The sequence below is a fragment of the Anomaloglossus baeobatrachus genome, chromosome 8 (genome assembly GCF_048569485.1).
Source record: "Anomaloglossus baeobatrachus isolate aAnoBae1 chromosome 8, aAnoBae1.hap1, whole genome shotgun sequence".
In the NCBI taxonomy this organism is placed as follows: domain Eukaryota; kingdom Metazoa; phylum Chordata; class Amphibia; order Anura; family Aromobatidae; genus Anomaloglossus; species Anomaloglossus baeobatrachus.
In genome coordinates this window covers 114,910,671-114,928,611 of record NC_134360.1, presented here as the reverse complement: position 1 = coordinate 114,928,611, position 17,941 = coordinate 114,910,671, and positions in this window count along the sequence as shown.

Here is a 17,941-nt window from a genome sequence, read left to right as displayed (position 1 = left end):
AGATGCTTTGCATGAAGCACTCTCAAAAATACGCGTGCCTTTCACCTCCCCTGGATGACCCAGGGGAAGAAAAGTCCTCTGAGAACCATTCAAAGAAGAAGAAAAAAAGCCACGGCATAAAGGGCGCTGCTCACAAGGGAGATAGGAGATAAACAGTGAAGATTTATTTGAGCTACAACGCGTTTCAGGGATACAAAAAAACAATAATTTCCCCCTTCCTCAAGTAGCCATGACTTGTTCATCTTGGTTCTTTTACAAACACAGCGAGGGGACTCCAACCACAGTCTCCCTCGTTAACACTAATTGGGCCACACACACCCCACTTGACTGGCATCAGTTGACCCCCTTTTGAAAAAGAAAAAGATGCTTGGCATGAAGCACTCTCGAAAATACACGTGCCTTTCTCCTCCCCTGGATGACTCAGGGGAAGAAAAGTCGTCTGAGAGCCATGACTTGTTCATCTTGGTTCTTTTACAAACACAGCGAGGGGACTCCAACCACAGTCTCCCTCGTTTCCACTAATTGGGCCACACACACCCCACTTGACTGGCATCAGTTGACCCCCCTTTTGAAAAAGAAAAAGATGCTTCGCATGAAGCACTCTCAAAAATACGCGTGCCTTTCACCTCCCCTGGATGACCCAGGGGAAGAAAAGTCCTCTGAGAGCCATGACTTGTTCATCTTGGTTCTTATACAAACACAGCGAGGGGACTCCAACCACAGTCTCCGTCGTTTCCACTAATTGGGCCACACACACCCCACTTGACTGGCACCTGTTGACCCCCCTTTTGAAAACGAAAAAGATGCTTGGCATGAAACACTTTGAAAAATACGCGTGCCTTTCAACTCCCCTGGATGACCCAGGGGAAGAAAAGTCCTCTGAAAGCCATGACTTGTTCATCTTGGTTCTTTTACAAACACAGCGAGGGGACTCCAACCACAGTCTCCCTCGTTTCCACTAATTGGGCCACACACACCCCACTTGACTGGCATCAGTTGACCCCCCTTTTGAAAAAGAAAAAGATGCTTGGCATGTATCACTATCAAAAATACGCGTGCCTTTCACCTCCCCTGGATGACCCAGGGGAAGAAAAGTCCTCTGAGAGCCATGACTTGTTCATCTTGGTTCTTTTACAAACACAGCGAGGGGACTCCAACCACAGACCCCCTCGTTTCCACTAATTGGGCCACACATACCCCACTTGACTGGCATCAGTTGACCCCCCTTTTGAAAAAGAAAAAGATGCTTGGCATGAAGCACTCTCAAAAATACGCGTGCCTTTCACCTCCCCTGGATGACCCAGGGGAAGAAAAGTCCTCTGAGAGCCATGACTTGTTCATCTTGGTTCTTTTACAAACACAGCGAGGGGACTCCAACCACAGTCCCCCTTGTTGCCACCAATTGGGCCACACACACCCCACTTGACTGGCATCAGTTGACCCCCCTTTTGAAAAAGAAAAAGATGCTTGGCATGAAGCACTCTCAAAAATACGCGTGCCTTTCACCTCCCCTGGATGACCCAGGGGAAGAAAAGTCCTTTGAGAGCCATGACTTGTTCATCTTGGTTCTTTTATAAACACAGCGAGGGGACTCCAACCACAGTCTCCCTCGTTTCCACTAATTGGGCCAAACACACCCCACTTGACTGGCAGCAGTTGACCCCCCTTTTGAAAAAAAAAAAGATGCTTGGCATGAAGCACTCTCAAAAATACGCGTGCCTTTCACCTCCCCTGGATGACCCAGGGAAAGAAAAGTCCTCTGAGAGCCATGACTTGTTCATCTTTGTTCTTTGACAAACACAGCGAGGGGACTCCAACCACAGTCTCCCTCGTTTCCACTAATTGGGCCACACACACCCCACTTGACTGGCATCAGTTGACCCCCCTTTTGAAAAAGAAAAAGATGCTTGGCATGAAGCACTCTCAAAAATACGCGTGCCTTTCATGTCCCCTGGATGACCCAGGGGAAGAAAAGTCCTCTGAGAGCCAAGACTTGTTCATCTTGGTTCTTTTACAAACACAGAAAGGGGACTCCAACCACAGTCTCCCTCGTTTCCACTAATTATGCCACACACCCCCCACTTGACTGGCATCAGTTGACCCCCTTTTGAAAAAGAAAAAGATGCTTGGCATGAAGCACTCTCAAAAATACGAGTGCCTTTCACCTCCCCTGGATGACCCAGGGGAAGAAAAGTCCTCTGAGAGCCATGACTTGTTCATCTATGGTTCTTTTACAAACACAGCGAGGGGACTCCAACCACAGTCTCCCTTGTTGCCACTAATTGGGCCACACACACCCCACTTGACTGGCATCAGTTGACCCCCTTTTGAAAAAGAAAAAGATGCTTGGCATGAAGCACTCTCAAAAATACGAGTGCCTTTCACCTCCCCTGGATGACCCAGGGGAAGAAAAGTCCTCTGAGAGCCATGACTTGTTCATCTTGGTTCTTTTACAAACACAACGAGGGGACACCAACCACAGTCTCTCTCGTTTCCACTAATTGGGCCACACACACCTCACTTGACTGGCATCAGTTGACCACTAATTGGGCCAAACACACCCCACTTGACTGGCATCAGTTGACCCCCCTTTGGAAAAAGAAAAAGATGCTTGGCATAAAGCACTCTCAAAAATACGCGTGCCTTTCACCTCCCCTGGATAACCCAGGGGAAGAAAAGTCCTCTGAGAGCCATGACTTGTTCATCTTGGTTCTTTTACAAACACAGCGAGGGCACTCCAACCACAGTCTCCCTCGTTTCCACTAATTGGGCCACACACACCCCACTTGACTGGCATCAGTTGACCCCCCTTTTGAAAAAGAAAAAGATGCTTGGCATGAAGCACTCTCAAAAATACGCGTGCCTTTCACCTCCCCTGGATGACCCAGGGAAAGAAAAGTCCTCTGAGAGCCATGACTTGTTCATCTTGGTTCTTTTACAAACACAGCGAGGGGACACCAACCACAGTCTCTCTCGTTTCCACTAATTGTGCCACACACACCCCACTTGACTGGCATCAGTTGACCCCCCCTTTTGAAAAATAAAAAGATGCTTGGCATGAAGCACTCTCAAAAATACGCGTGCCTTTCACCTCCCCAGGATGACCCAGGGGAAGAAATGTCCTCTGACGGCCATGACTTGTTCATCTTGGTTCTTTTACAAACACAGCGAGGGGACTCCAACCACACTCTCCCTTGTTGCCACTAAGTGGGCCACACACACCCCACTTGACTGGCATCAGTTGACCCCCCTTTTGAAAAAGAAAAAGATGCTTTGCATGAAGCACTCTCAAAAATACGCGTGCCTTTCACCTCCCCTGGATGACCCAGGGGAAGAAAAGTCCTCTGAGAGCCATGACTTGTTCATCTTGGGTCTTTTACAAACACAGCGAGGGGACTGCAGCCACAGTCTCCCTCGTTTCCACTAATTTGGCCACACACACCCCACTTGACTGGCATCAGTTGACCCCCCTTTTGAAAAAGAAAAAGATGCTTGGCATGAAGCACTCTCAAAAATATGCGTGCCTTTCACCTCCCCTGGATGATTCAGGGGAAGAAAAGTCCTCTGAGAGCCATGACTTGTTCATCTTGGTTCTTTTACAAACACAGCGAGGGGACTCCAACCACAGTCTCTTTCGTTTCCACTAATTGGGCCACACACACCCCACTTTACTGGCATCAGTTGACCCCCCTTTTGAAAAAGAAAAAGATGCTTGGCATGAAGCACTTTCAAAAATACGCATGCCTTTTAACTCCCCTGGATGACCCAGGGGAAGAAAAGTCCTATGAGAGCCATGACGTGTTCATCTTGGTTCTTTTACAAACACAGCGAGGGGACTCCAACCACAGTCTCCCTCGTTTCCACTAATTGGGCCACACACACCCCACTTGACTGGCATCAGTTGACCCCCCTTTTGAAAAAGAAAAAGATGCTTTGCATGAAGCACTCTTAAAAATACGCGTGCCTTTCCCGTCCCCTGGCTGACCTAGGGGAAGAAAAGTCCTCTGAGAGCCATGATTTGTTCATTTTGGTTCTTTTAGAAACACAGCGAGGGGACTCCAACCACAGTCTCACTCGTTTCCACTAATTAGGCCACACACACCCCACTTGACTGGCATCAGTTGACCCAATTTTCAAGATGAAAAAGATGCTTTGCATGAAGCACTCTCAAAAATACGCGTGCCTTTCCCGTCCCCTGGCTGACCCAGGGGAAGAAAAGTCCTCTGAGAGCCATGATTTGTTCATTTTGGTTCTTTTAGAAACACAGCGAGGGGACTCCAACCACAGTCTCCCTCGTTTCCACTAATTGGGCCACACACACCCCACTTGACTGGCATCAGTTGACCCAATTTTCAAGATGAAAAAGATGCTTTGCATGAAGCACTCTCAAAAATTCGCGTGCCTTTCCCATCCCCTGGCTGACCCAGGGGAAGAAAAGTCCTCTGAGAGCCATGACTTGTTCATCTTGGTTCTTTTAGAAACACAGCGAGGGGACTCCAACCACAGTCTCCCTCGTTTCCACTAACTGGGCCACACACACCCCACTTGAATGGCATCAGTTGACCCCCCTTTTGAAAAAGAAAAAGATGCTTTGCATGAAGCACTCTCCAAAATACGCGTGCCTTTCCCATCCCCTGGCTGACCCAGGGGAAGAAAAGTCCTCTGAGAGCCATGACTTGTTCATCTTGGTTCTTTTAGAAACACAGCAAGGGGACTCCAACCACAGTCTCCCTCGTTTCCACTAATTGGGCCACACACACCCCACTTGACTGGCATCAGTTGACCCAATTTTCAAGATGAAAAAGATGCTTTGCATGAAGCACTCTCAAAAATACGCGTGCCTTTCCCGTCCCCTGGCTGACCCAGGGGAAGAAAAGTCCTCTGAGAGCCATGACTTGTTCATCTTGGTTCTTTTAGAAACACAGCGAGGGGACTCCAACCACAGTCTCCCTCGTTTCCACTAATTGGGCCACACACACCCCACTTGACTGGCATTAGTTAACCCCTCTTTTGAAAAAGATGCTTTGCATGAAGCACTCTCCAAAATACGCGTGCCTTTCCCATCCCCTGGCTGATCCAGGGGAAGAAAAGTCCTCTGAGAGCCATGATTTGTTCATTTTGGTTCTTTTAGAAACACAGCGAGGGGTCTCCAACCACAGTCTCCTTCGTTTCCACTAATTGGGCCACACACACCCCACTTGACTGGCATCAGTTGACCCAATTTTCAAGATGAAAAAGATGCTTTGCATGAAGCACTCTCAAAAATACGCGTGCCTTTCCTGTCCCCTGGCTGACCCAGGGGAAGAAAAGTCCTCTGAGAGCCATGATTTGTTCATTTTGGTTCTTTTAGAAACACAGCGAGGGGACTCCAACCATAGTCTCCCTCGTTTCCACTAATTGGGCCACACACACCCCACTTGACTGGCATCAGTTGACCCAATTTTCAAGATGAAAAAGATGCTTTGCATGAAGCACTCTCAAAAATACACGTGCCTTTCCCGTCCCCTGGCTGACCCAGGGGAAGAAAAGTCCTCTGAGAGCCATGTCCACATTGTCAGTGGACAGACACGTGTGCTTATCTGCCAGCAGACCCCCAGCAGCACTGAAGACAGGTTCCGAGAGAACGCTGGCTGCAGGACACGACAAGATCCCCAAGGCGTACGTGTCGAGCTCAGGCAATTTATCCAGATTTGAAGCCTAAAATGAGCAGGGCTCAAGTTGCACAGTAATGGCATCGATGTTTCTTTGCATATACTCATATATCTGTGTCTCCTCCTCTTTTTCCTTGTCCAGCATGAGTATATGTCCTTGTCACTTTCCCATGTGTTTGTGTTGTGTTGTGAGTTGTTTATCACCTTTTGGACACCTTTGAGTGTGTTTTCTAGGTGTTTTTATGTGTTTGTGATTGCCTGCCATTGTTTCCTATGCAGTTCGAGTTCGGTTGGTCGAAAGTTCGACGAACCGAACTCGAACGGGAGCTCCGTTCGGCGAACCGACCTCGAGCCGAACCGCGACCGGTTCGCTCATCTCTACTCATGACGTGTCACTCTGCTTTTGTCTTCAGGAGGTGCATTGTGGTCCACCCTGGTTTGGGGCGGACCCAGGTTATAAAATGGGCTGGAGCCAACAAGGAGGTGCGCAGTCTTCTATTATGCTCCGAAAGAGCACACCTCCATGTGTTGAACCCATTGCGGCTTTAGGCCAGAGGTAGGCAGGGTTAGGGCGTCGATGCAGGCCGCCACCACAGTTGGGAACGCAAAACGGTTAAGACCAGCTCCTGTACTACAAGTCCTGCTTGTGCAGCCCAGTGGCATTAACAGGCCTGCTGCTGCTGATGCGCCTGCTGTCCACAGGTGTGGCCCCAATGCACACGGTCAGCGTACTCAATGGCCCCTGTGATGTTAACAGGGAGTTCCTGGGCTGGGTGGGCGTGTGGACCCTGTGACGCTAACAGGGCTCCCAGTCTCCAGATCCCAGTGGCCTCTAACTCGGTTCAGGCAACTATTAGTTTCATAGCCACACAGATCTGTATCCTCCACCAAACCTTCCAGTTGCCAACCTCTCCTTTTCCATCTGGGAGCACGGTGGACATTGACTGCTGATGGGGATATATACCTTTCTCTCTCTTTTCTTATTAATTTTCGTTATATAGCGGTAACGTAGTATATACCACCTTATCCAAATCTGCCAGTCCCACCGTAACAGATGGTGTTTCTTCATCAAATGTTACTTTTGCTTAACCACCAAACCCACGGACAAAAACTTTTTTCCCCTTTCCAACACAACTGTTCCCCTTTCCACCAGCATCTGTCCTTTTTCAACTCATTTGGTATATGACCAAAAGTGCAACTCTGCAGGGACACCGTACTCAATGCCATCTCAGCACAGCAGCCAGCCCTCGGTCCCTCAGATGTGGACAAGTAAAAGACCATTTCCTCCTATCCATGACAAAGCGTTGAGATTCACTCTGTACAGCACTGGTGTTTACTGGAAAAGCAGATCTAAGAATCCGTACCACCTTCTGCAGATACTCCTGTATACGTGCGTCCCTTTCTATGGCAGGAATTATTTCGCCAAATTTTGTCTTGTACCAGGGATCTAACAGTGTGGCAACCCAGTAGTTAGCATTACTTCGAATTCGTACAATCCGAGGGTCATGTTGTAGGTAGTGCAGCAAGAAGGCGCTCATGTGTCTTGTGCATCCAGGAGGACCAAGTCCTTGGTGTGTTGGTGGCAGAGAGGTGAGAATCGTGCCTTCTTCCTCTGCCCTCTCCCCCCAACCTCGCACACCCGAAATGTGAGCAAGCTCTCATTCATCTGCTGAGTCTTCCATGCCCATCGCCAGTTCGTCCTCCATTTCTTCATGGGCTCCTACACCTTCCTCAACAATTTTTGCTGATACTTTGCGCCCTTGTTAATCCCTCTCCCCCACCATGACTGCCGCCTAGGTGCTGCTCACCGTCTGGACCTTGTAGATCTTATTATCCCTTCTGCATATGACTCCTCCTGTACTTCCTCCCCTTCCTCTTGGACCAACACCTGACTCCGAATAATGCTTACAGTGTGCTCCATCTTGTAGATGACCAGAATTGTCACGCTGAGAATGGCATCGGCATTGCTAAACATCTTCGTCAACATTTGTAAACTGCGTAGAAGGGTGCATAGGCCCTTGATCTGACACCACTCCAGCAACGTGATCTGCACCACCTCTGGATCAAGTTAGCCCAGGGTATACGTCAGACCGTATTTCAGCAGGGCTCTGCGGTGCTGCCAGACGCTGCAACATGTGCAGATTCCAATTCCTGCGTGTCGGAACATCGCATTTCCGGCGTTTAACCGGCAGACCCTAAGACTTCAGGAGCGATGAAAGTTGTTGAGCTGCTGGGTGCGAAGGATGAAAGTGAGCACATAGCAGCGTGCCCGCTGAACAAGGCCATGTAGGCCGGGATGGTATTTTAAAAATTGCTGGAGAATCAGATTCAACATGTGAGACATACAAGGCACGTGTGTCATTTTGCCCTGCTGAAGGGCCGCTGCCATGTTTGCATCATTGCCGCACACGGCTGTTAAGTCACCAACGTAGTCCACTCAATCAATTTGTACTCCGGTCGCCAGGTGACAACGTGTTCCTTTCGTGCATAGTGCTGATGATGAGAAAGGAGTCGATGCCAGCGCCGCAGGTGGACGCAGGTTATGGTCACCCACTGGGTTGCGTTACCTTGACAGATACAGAACCACAGGCTGAATGTAGGTGGTGGGTATCTCACAGATGAAGTACCATCATTCAGCTACAACCAATGGGAAGACACCACACCCTTTTTTAGGCCCCTCCTGTCTGCAGACCACTGCCAGACAAAGCTATGAACCTCTTGTTACTGTTACCCCCAGTTCAGTTTTATGATTTTGTGTGCTTGTTACCTGACTACTTTTCCTGCTTGCTGTTTATATGTACCTCGTTGGCCGATCCGCATTTCACCTCTGCTTGTTTTCTGATTAAGTCCTGGCCATCCCATTCTGTTCCTCTTCCTCAATTAATGTTTTTGACCCTGCATGACTACTATTTTCTGGACTGCAGCCTTCCACAGGTATTGATCAACTTGGGCCCTGTGTAATTCCAAATCAATGTATAGGGGTTAAATGGTTTCAGGGTTCTGGTCGTCCAGCTTGGTGAGTGGCTTGCCTCTAGCCTATCCTTTACAGCCCATCTGAGTGTGTCGATCCAGGCAGGCGTTACACCGTGCCCTCTGCAGAAGGCCATGTAGGCCGGGATAGTGTTTTACAAATTGCTGGACAACCAGGTTCAACACGTGAGCCATACAAGGCACGTGTGTCACATTGCCCTGAAGAAGGGTCGCAGACTGGTTTGCATCATTGTCGCACCCGACCTTCCCTGGCTGCTGGTTGAGTGGAGACAACCATTGATGAAACTCGGTCTCACTCTCCAGAGCTTACCGTCCACAACTCCTCAGCGGTGTGACTCACATTTCCCAGACATTTTTAAGTAAAGAGTCGACCGCATCATGCTGTTGAGTTGTGCTGCCAGCATAGTAAGGAGGTGTGTGGGATTCCTTGGGCGCAGTTTCAAGGAAGGGTGGCCTGACCACACAGGGTTTGGGCCGAGGTGGAGGACCCACACGAGGTTGAGGAGGCAGAAGCAGTGGAGGAACTTGTATATATAGAGAAAGGATTGACACACAAGTCGTGGGGACGGCAAGACTTGTACAGCAAACCCTTCTCCATCTCTCACCATAGTTACCCAGTGCCAAGTCAGCAACATGTAACTCCCCTGTCCATTGTTTCTGGTCCAAGTATCTGTGGTGAAATGCACCCTGTCACACACAAAGTTTCTCAAGGAATCGGTGAGGTTGTGTGCGACCTGCTGTGGTAGCGCGGGCACGCCTTTCTTGGAGAAGGAGTGACGACTGGCCATCGGCTCTTGGGGCACTGCAATGGGCATAAGGTCTCGAAAATCCTCGGTTTCAAAAGGGTGTAAAGGCAGCCTTTCTGTTGCCAACAAGTTGCAGATGAGGAAACTCAACCTCTTAGGCATGTCATGCCCTTCGAAAATCATGTAAAACACAGTGAGGGGACTCCAACCACAGTCTCTTTCGTTTCCACTAATTGGGCCACACACACCCCACTTGACTGGCATCAGTTGACCCCCCTTTTGTAAAAGAAAAAGATGCTTGGCATGAAGCACTCTCAAAAATACGCGTGCCTTTCACCTCCCCTGGATGACCCAGGGGAAGAAAAGTCCTCTGAGAACCATTCAAAGAAGAAGAAAAAAAGCCACGGCATAAAGGGCGCTGCTCACAAGGGAGATAGGAGATAAACAGTGAAGATTTATTTGAGCTACAACGCGTTTCAGGGATACAATAAAACAATAATAATTTCCCCCTTCCTCAAGTAGCCATGACTTGTTCATCTTGGTTCTTTTACAAAAACAGCGAGGGGACTCCAACCACAGTCTCCCTCGTTGCCACTAATTGGGCCACACACACCCCACTTGACTGGCATCAGTTGACCCCCCTTTTGAAAAAGAAAAAGATGCTTTGCATGAAGCACTCTCAAAAATACGCGTGCCTTTCACCTCCCCTGGATGACCCAGGGGAAGAAAAGTCCTCTAAGAACCATTCAAAGAAGAAGAAAAAAAGCCACGGTATAAAGGGCGCTGCTCACAAGGGAGATAGGAGATAAATAGTGAAGATTTATTTGAGCTACAACGCGTTTCAGGGATACAATAAAACAATAATAATTTCCCCCTTCCTCAGGTAGCCATGACTTGTTCATCTTGGTTCTTTTACAAACACAGCGAGGGGACTCCAACCACAGTCTCCCTCGTTGCCACTAATTGGGCCACACACACCCCACTTGACTGGCATCAGTTGACCCCCCTTTTGAAAAAGAAAACGATGCTTTGCATGAAGCACTCTCAAAAATACGCGTGCCTTTCACCTCCCCTGGATGACTCAGGGGAAGAAAAGTCCTCTGAGAGCCATGACTTGTTCATCTTGGTTCTTTTACAAACACAGCGAGGGGACTCCAACCACAGTCTCCCTCGTTAACACTAATTGGGCCACACACACCCCACTTGACTGGCATCAGTTGACCCCCTTTTGAAAAAGAAAAAGATGCTTGTCATGAAGCACTCTCAAAAATACGCGTGCCTTTCACCTCCCCTGGATGACCCAGGGAAAGAAAAGTCCTCTGAGAGCCATGACTTGTTCATCTTGGTTCTTTTACAAACACAGCGAGGGGACTCCAACCACAGTCTCCCTTGTTGCCACTAATTGGGCCACACACACCCCACTTGACTGGCATCAGTTGACCCCCCTTTTGAAAAAGAAAAAGATGCTTTGCATGAAGCACTCTCGAAAATACGCGTGCCTTTCTCCTCCCCTGGATGACCCAGGGGAAGAAAAGTCCTCTGAGAGCCATGACTTGTTTATCTTGGTTCTTTTACAAACACAGCGAGGGGACTCCAACCACAGTCTCCCTCGTTTCCACTAATTGGGCCACACACACCCCACTTGACTGGCATCAGTTGACCCCCCTTTTGAAAAAGAAAAAGATGCTTGGCATGAAGCACTCTCAAAAATACGCGTGCCTTTCACCTCCCCTGGATGACCCAGGGGAAGAAAAGTCCTCTGAGAGCCATGACTTGTTCATCTTGGTTCTTTTACAAACACAGCGAGGGGACTCCAACCACAGTCTCCGTCGTTTCCACTAATTGGGCCACACACACCCCACTTGACTGGCACCTGTTGACCCCCCTTTTGAAAATGAAAAAGATGCTTGGCATGAAACACTCTGAAAAATACGCGTGCCTTTCAACTCCCCTGGATGACCCAGGGGAAGAAAAGTCCTCTGAAAGCCATGACTTGTTCATCTTGGTTCTTTTACAAACACAGCGAGGGGACTCCAACCACAGTCTCCCTCGTTTCCACTAATTGGGCCACACACACCCAACTTGACTGGCATCAGTTGACCCCCCTTTTGAAAAAGAAAAAGATGCTTGGCATGTATCACTCTCAAAAATACGCGTGCCTTTCACCTCCCCTGGATGACCCAGGGGAAGAAAAGTCCTCTGAGAGCCATGATTTGTTCATCTTGGTTCTTTTACAAACACAGCGAGGGGACTCCAACCACAGTCCCCCTCGTTTCCACTAATTGGGCCACACACACCCCACTTGACTGGCATCAAAAGGGGGTTTTGAAAAAGAAAAAGATGCTTGGCATGAAGCACTCTCAAAAATACGCGTGCCTTTCATGTCCCCTGGATGACCCAGGGGAAGAAAAGTCCTCTGAGAGCCAAGACTTGTTCATCTTGGTTCTTTTACAAACACAGCGAGGGGACTCCAACCACAGTCTCCGTCGTTTCCACTAATTGGGCCACACACACCCCACTTGACTGGCACCTGTTGACCCCCCTTTTGAAAACGAAAAAGATGCTTGGCATGTAACACTCTGAAAAATACGCGTGCCTTTCAACTCCCCTGGATGACCCAGGAGAAGAAAAGTCCTCTGAAAGCCATGACTTGTTCATCTTGGTTCTTTTACAAACACAGCGAGGGGACTCCAACCACAGTCTCCCTCGTTTCCACTAATTGGGCCACACACACCCCACTTGACTGGCATCAGTTGACCCCCCTTTTGAAAAAGAAAAAGATGCTTGGCATGTATCACTCTCAAAAATACGCGTGCCTTTCACCTCCCCTGGATGACTCAGGGGAAGAAAAGTCCTCTGAGAGCCATGACTTGTTCATCTTGGTTCTTTTACAAACACAGCGAGGGGACTCCAACCACAGTCTCCCTCGTTAACACTAATTGGGCCACACACACCTCACTTGACTGGCATCAGTTGACCCCCTTTTGAAAAAGAAAAAGATGCTTGGCATGTATCACTCTCAAAAATACGCGTGCCTTTCACCTCCCCTGGATGACCCAGGGGAAGAAAAGTCCTCTGAGAGCCATGACTTGTTCATCTTGGTTCTTTTACAAACACAGCGAGGGGACTCCAACCACAGTCCCCCTCGTTTCCACTAATTGGGCCACACACACCCCACTTGACTGGCATCAATTGACCCCTCTTTTGAAAAAGAAAAAGATGCTTGGCATGAAGCACTCTCAAAAATACGCGTGCCTTTCACCTCCCCTGGATGACCCAGGGGAAGAAAAGTCCTCTGAGAGCAATGACTTGTTCATCTTGGTTCTTTTACAAACACAGCGAGGGGACTCCAACCACAGTCTCCCTTGTTGCCACCAATTGGGCCACACACACCCCACTTGACTGGCATCAGTTGACCCCCCCTTTTGAAAAAGAAAAAGATGCTTGGCATGAAGCACTCTCAAAAATACGCGTGCCTTTCCCGTCCCCTGGATGACCCAGGGGAAGAAAAGTCCTCTGAGAGCCAAGACTTGTTCATCTTGGTTCTTTTACAAACACAGAAAGGGGACTCCAACCACAGTCTCCCTCGTTTCCACTAATTGGGCCACACACCCCCCACTTGACTGGCATCAGTTGACCCCCTTTTGAAAAAGAAAAAGATGCTTGGCATGAAGCACTCTCAAAAATACGAGTGCCTTTCACCTCCCCTGGATGACCCAGGGGAAGAAAAGTCCTCTGAGAGCCATGACTTGTTCATCTTGGTTATTTTACAAACACAGCGAGGGGACTCCAACCACAGTCTCCCTTGTTGCCACTAATTGGGCCACACACACCCCACTTGACTGGCATCAGTTGACCCCCCTTTTGAAAAAGAAAAAGATGCTTTGCATGAAGCACTCTCGAAAATACGCATGCCTTTCTCCTCCCCTGGATGACCCAGGGGAAGAAAAGTGTTCTGAGAGCCATGACTTGTTCATCTTGGTTCTTTTATAAACACAGCGAGGGGACTCCAACCACAGTCTCCCTCGTTTCCACTAATTGGGCCACACACACCCCACTTGACTGGCAGCAGTTGACCCCCCTTTTGAAAAAAAAAAAAGATGCTTGGCATGAAGCACTCTCAAAAATACGCGTGCCTTTCACCTCCCCTGGATGACCCAGGGGAAGAAAAGTCCTCTGAGAGCCATGATTTGTTCATCTTGGTTCTTTTACAAACACAGCGAGGGGACTCCAACCACAGTCTCCCTCGTTTCCACTAATTGGGCCACACACACCCCACTTGACTGGCATCAGTTGACCCCCCTTTTGAAAAAGAAAAAGATGCTTGGCATGAAGCACTCTCAAAAATACGCGTGCCTTTCATGTCCCCTGGATGACCCAGGGGAAGAAAAGTCCTCTGAGAGCCAAGACTTGTTCATCTTGGTTCTTTTACAAACACAGAAAGGGGACTCCAACCACAGTCTCCCTCGTTTCCACTAATTGGGCCACACACACCCCACTTGACTGGCATCAGTTGACCCCCCTTTTGAAAAAGAAAATGATGCTTTGCATGAAGCACTCTCGAAAATACGCGTGCCTTTCTCCTCCCCTGGATGACCCAGGGGAAGAAAAGTGCTCTGAGAGCCATGACTTGTTCATCTTGGTTCTTTTACAAACACAGCGAGGGGACTCCAACCACAGTCTCCCTCGTTTCCACTAATTGGGCCACACACACCCCACTTGACTGGCATCAGTTGACCCCCCTTTTTAAAAAGAAAAAGATGCTTGGCATGAAGCACTCTCAAAAATACGCGTGCCTTTCACCTTCCCTGGATGACCAAGGGGAAGAAAAGTTCTCTGAGAGCCATGACTTGTTCATCTTGGTTCTTTTACAAACACAGCGAGGGGACTCCAACCACAGTCTCCCTCGTTTCCACTAATTGGGCCACACACACCCCACTTGACTGGCATCAGTTGACCCCCCTTTTGAAAAAGAAAAAGATGCTTGGCATGAAGCACTCTCAAAAATACGCGTGCCTTTCCCCTCCCCTGGATGACCCAGGGGAAGAAAAGTCCTCTGAGAGCCATGACTTGTTCATCTTGGTTCTTTTACAAACACAGCGAGGGGACACCAACCACAGTCTCTCTCGTTTCCACTAATTGGGCCACACACACCCCACTTGACTGGCATCAGTTGACCCCCCTTTTGAAAAATAAAAAGATGCTTGGCATGAAGCACTCCCAAAAATACGCGTGCCTTTCACCTCCCCTGGATGACCCAGGGGAAGAAAAGTCCTCTGACGGCCATGACTTGTTCATCTTGGTTCTTTTACAAACACAGTGAGGGGACTCCAACCACACTCTCCCTTGTTGCCACTAAGTGGGCCACACACACCCCACTTGACTGGCATCAGTTGACCCCCATTTTGAAAAACAAAAAGATGCTTTGCATGAAGCACTCTCAAAAATACGCGTGCCTTTCACCTCCCCTGGATGACCCAGGGGAAGAAAAGTCCTCTGAGAACCATTCAAAGAAGAAGAAAAAAAGCCACGGCATAAAGGGCGCTGCTCACAAGGGAGATAGGAGATAAACAGTGAAGATTTATTTGAGCTACAACGCGTTTCAGGGATACAATAAAACAATAATAATTTCCCCCTTCCTCAAGTAGCCATGACTTGTTCATCTTGGTTCTTTTACAAAAACAGTGAGGGGACTCCAACCACAGTCTCCTTCGTTGCCACTAATTGGGCCACACACACCCCACTTGACTTCTTCAATTTTTATGGTTCTATATAATAAGAAAACAAGGTATCAATATAATATATATATACATGTGTACATCAAGTAGAAAAGAAAATCATGTCACATGTAAATCAAACTATCAACCATGCTTAAAAATATACAGCAAAATTAAACAGAAAAATTTCTCCATTTTGTTGACAAATTTAATTATCCATTACCTCTGGTAATGGAAGATAGATTCTGGACTCACAACACTTTTATCTTTGTTTATGCAATTGGAATGACATTATCTGTGTAGAAAGAATACGTACATGTAAATAATACTGCTAATATAAATAGCTGTTTGTCAGCAAGGTATAGATATATCATGAACTGCGGAGAGAGACTGTGAAAAGGTTCAAACGAACACAACTGATAACAATCAAATATGCCCTCACCATAAATGCCATTTGTATAAATCCAGACACATACCTCATACTGCTCTGATAATTAACAAATTACTGTGTGGTATAGTGTCATTAAGACAGAGGAAACATCAGGGCATGAAATGACGGATCTAATGTGAACAATAAGAAAAACACACAATGAATGGTAATAGTGGCTTAGAACACAGCCAGACAATTAAGACAGGTATGATTACCATTGGAAAAATCAAGCATATACTTAGGCTACAAAGAAAACAATAGTCCATAGGGAACCCACTATTAAGAACTTCAAATGACTCAGTTCACATGAGATCCATTCATTACCTGTTCCGTTGGTGGCCAGAGGAGAAGTGGTGAGTGAAGGGAAAACCCTGCGCAGGTTTATATAGTGGTGGAGGGCGGGTGCATGTGTCAATTTCCTCATTGTGGAACGCAAGCGGTGCAGGGGGTGAGACGCACGCCACGCGTGCGCAATGAAGTCAGAAAGTGCGCGCATGCGCAGTGCAGTAGAAAAGAGAAAAAGACGCGAACAGCTCTGGAGGAACCGCTCCTGACATTCAACGGGTCTGAAAGAGACATTAATAACTATCAGTCATAGTAGCAAGATATATCAGGATAATCATAATCAATAATTAGACAATGGGATGTTATATGAATATATTATCATCAGACGTATATCCTAGTGGCAGAGGATATATGACATATTACATTAAAATATACTGACCATGCATATATATGTGTGCAGATACGCACACACATATACACATACATGGCCAACACCTGCATATATAGATATATACCTACCCATATATAAAAGAAGGTATATGGGAATTATCCATAGAAATCTATATACTCTTATTGAATAAAAAGAAATAATTGATGAGAACATCGCACAAAACTCTCGGATATAGACGAATCCGGTCTACACACCAAATATACATGTGTCCATTAATGGTAACATATATTCACGATTTAAGCAGTGTGGGGACAGAGTTCTTAAAGTGTGTATCCAGAAAGACTCTCTTTCTTTGAGTCTCTTAACCCTGTCACCTCCACGTCTCATAGGTGGAACATGTTCCAGGATTTGAAATCTCAATTGGGAAACGGTGTGCCCCAAGGTCAGAAAATGGTGGGGGACTGGCAGCATTAACAATTTACATCTAATGGTCGACTTGTGCTTGCCAATGCGGTCCCGGATATGCTGGGTGGTTTCCCCGACATACCCGAGACCGCACGGGCACTTCAGCAAATACACTACAAAAGACGTATCACACGTGAAAAATATCTTTGATGTAAAAAACCTTACCAGTATGGGGGTGAGTAAACGTATTACCCCTCACCATATTTGAACATTGTGGACACCGTAGACAGGGATAATTACCCTGTTTTGGAGTGGCCAAAAAGGTTTGTCTCGACTTGCGAATTGAAGACCCTATATCAGCCCGGACCAAAAGATCCCTAAAGTTGGATGGTCGTTTGAAACTAAATAAAGGGGAGACAGCAAATTCGTCTATATCCGGATAAGACTGATGTAATAATTTCCAATGTTTTAAGATAATGCCCCGAAGGACAAAATGAAAAGGATGGAAGGTGTTGGCAAATGCTATAAAAGGACCACATCGTTTTTTCTTTATGACCTTATCCTGTGCCACATAAACGGCAATATCCGGGGGATAACCTCTCTGTATAAATTTCTCTTGCATTTCTTTATGCCTGAGTTTACGTTGCATAGTCTCTGACACGATCCTGGCAACCCTTTTATGCTGTGACTGGGGTAAAGATTCTTTAAGGTGACGAGGATGACAACTCTTGTAATGAAGTAGGCTATTCCTATCAGTTTCTTTGACATATAAGTCTGATGAAATAGAGCCTCGTGAATCAATAGTGATCAAAGTATCTAAAAAATTGATAGAACGCTGATCCATATGCTTAGTAAATGTTAAACCGGGTATTTGTTGATTAAGATATTGAAAAAATTCTTCAAATATAGAATGAGGACCATTGAAGATGAGAAAAACATCATCTATAAATCTTTTCCAAATCGTAATATGTGATTTAAAGATGGGATGAGAATAAACATATACGGTTTCAAAATGAGTCATAAATACATTAGCATATGGTGGCGCAACATTCGAGCCCATTGCGGTGCCTCTGTTTTGAATATAAAATTGATCTTGGAACATAAAAAAGTTTTTTCGCAACACTATAGATAACAAATCGAGGCAAAATTCCATCTGGATAGGTGAAAATGTGGAATAAGTCCGGAGGAACCATTCCATTGCCTCAAGTCCTAAACCATGTTCAATACTCGTATATAACGAATTGACATCAAGGGTGACCAGGATGGAGCCAGGTGAGAGTTGTCCTAATGATTTTAAGTGTTCGAGAAAATGAGTGGTATCTCGT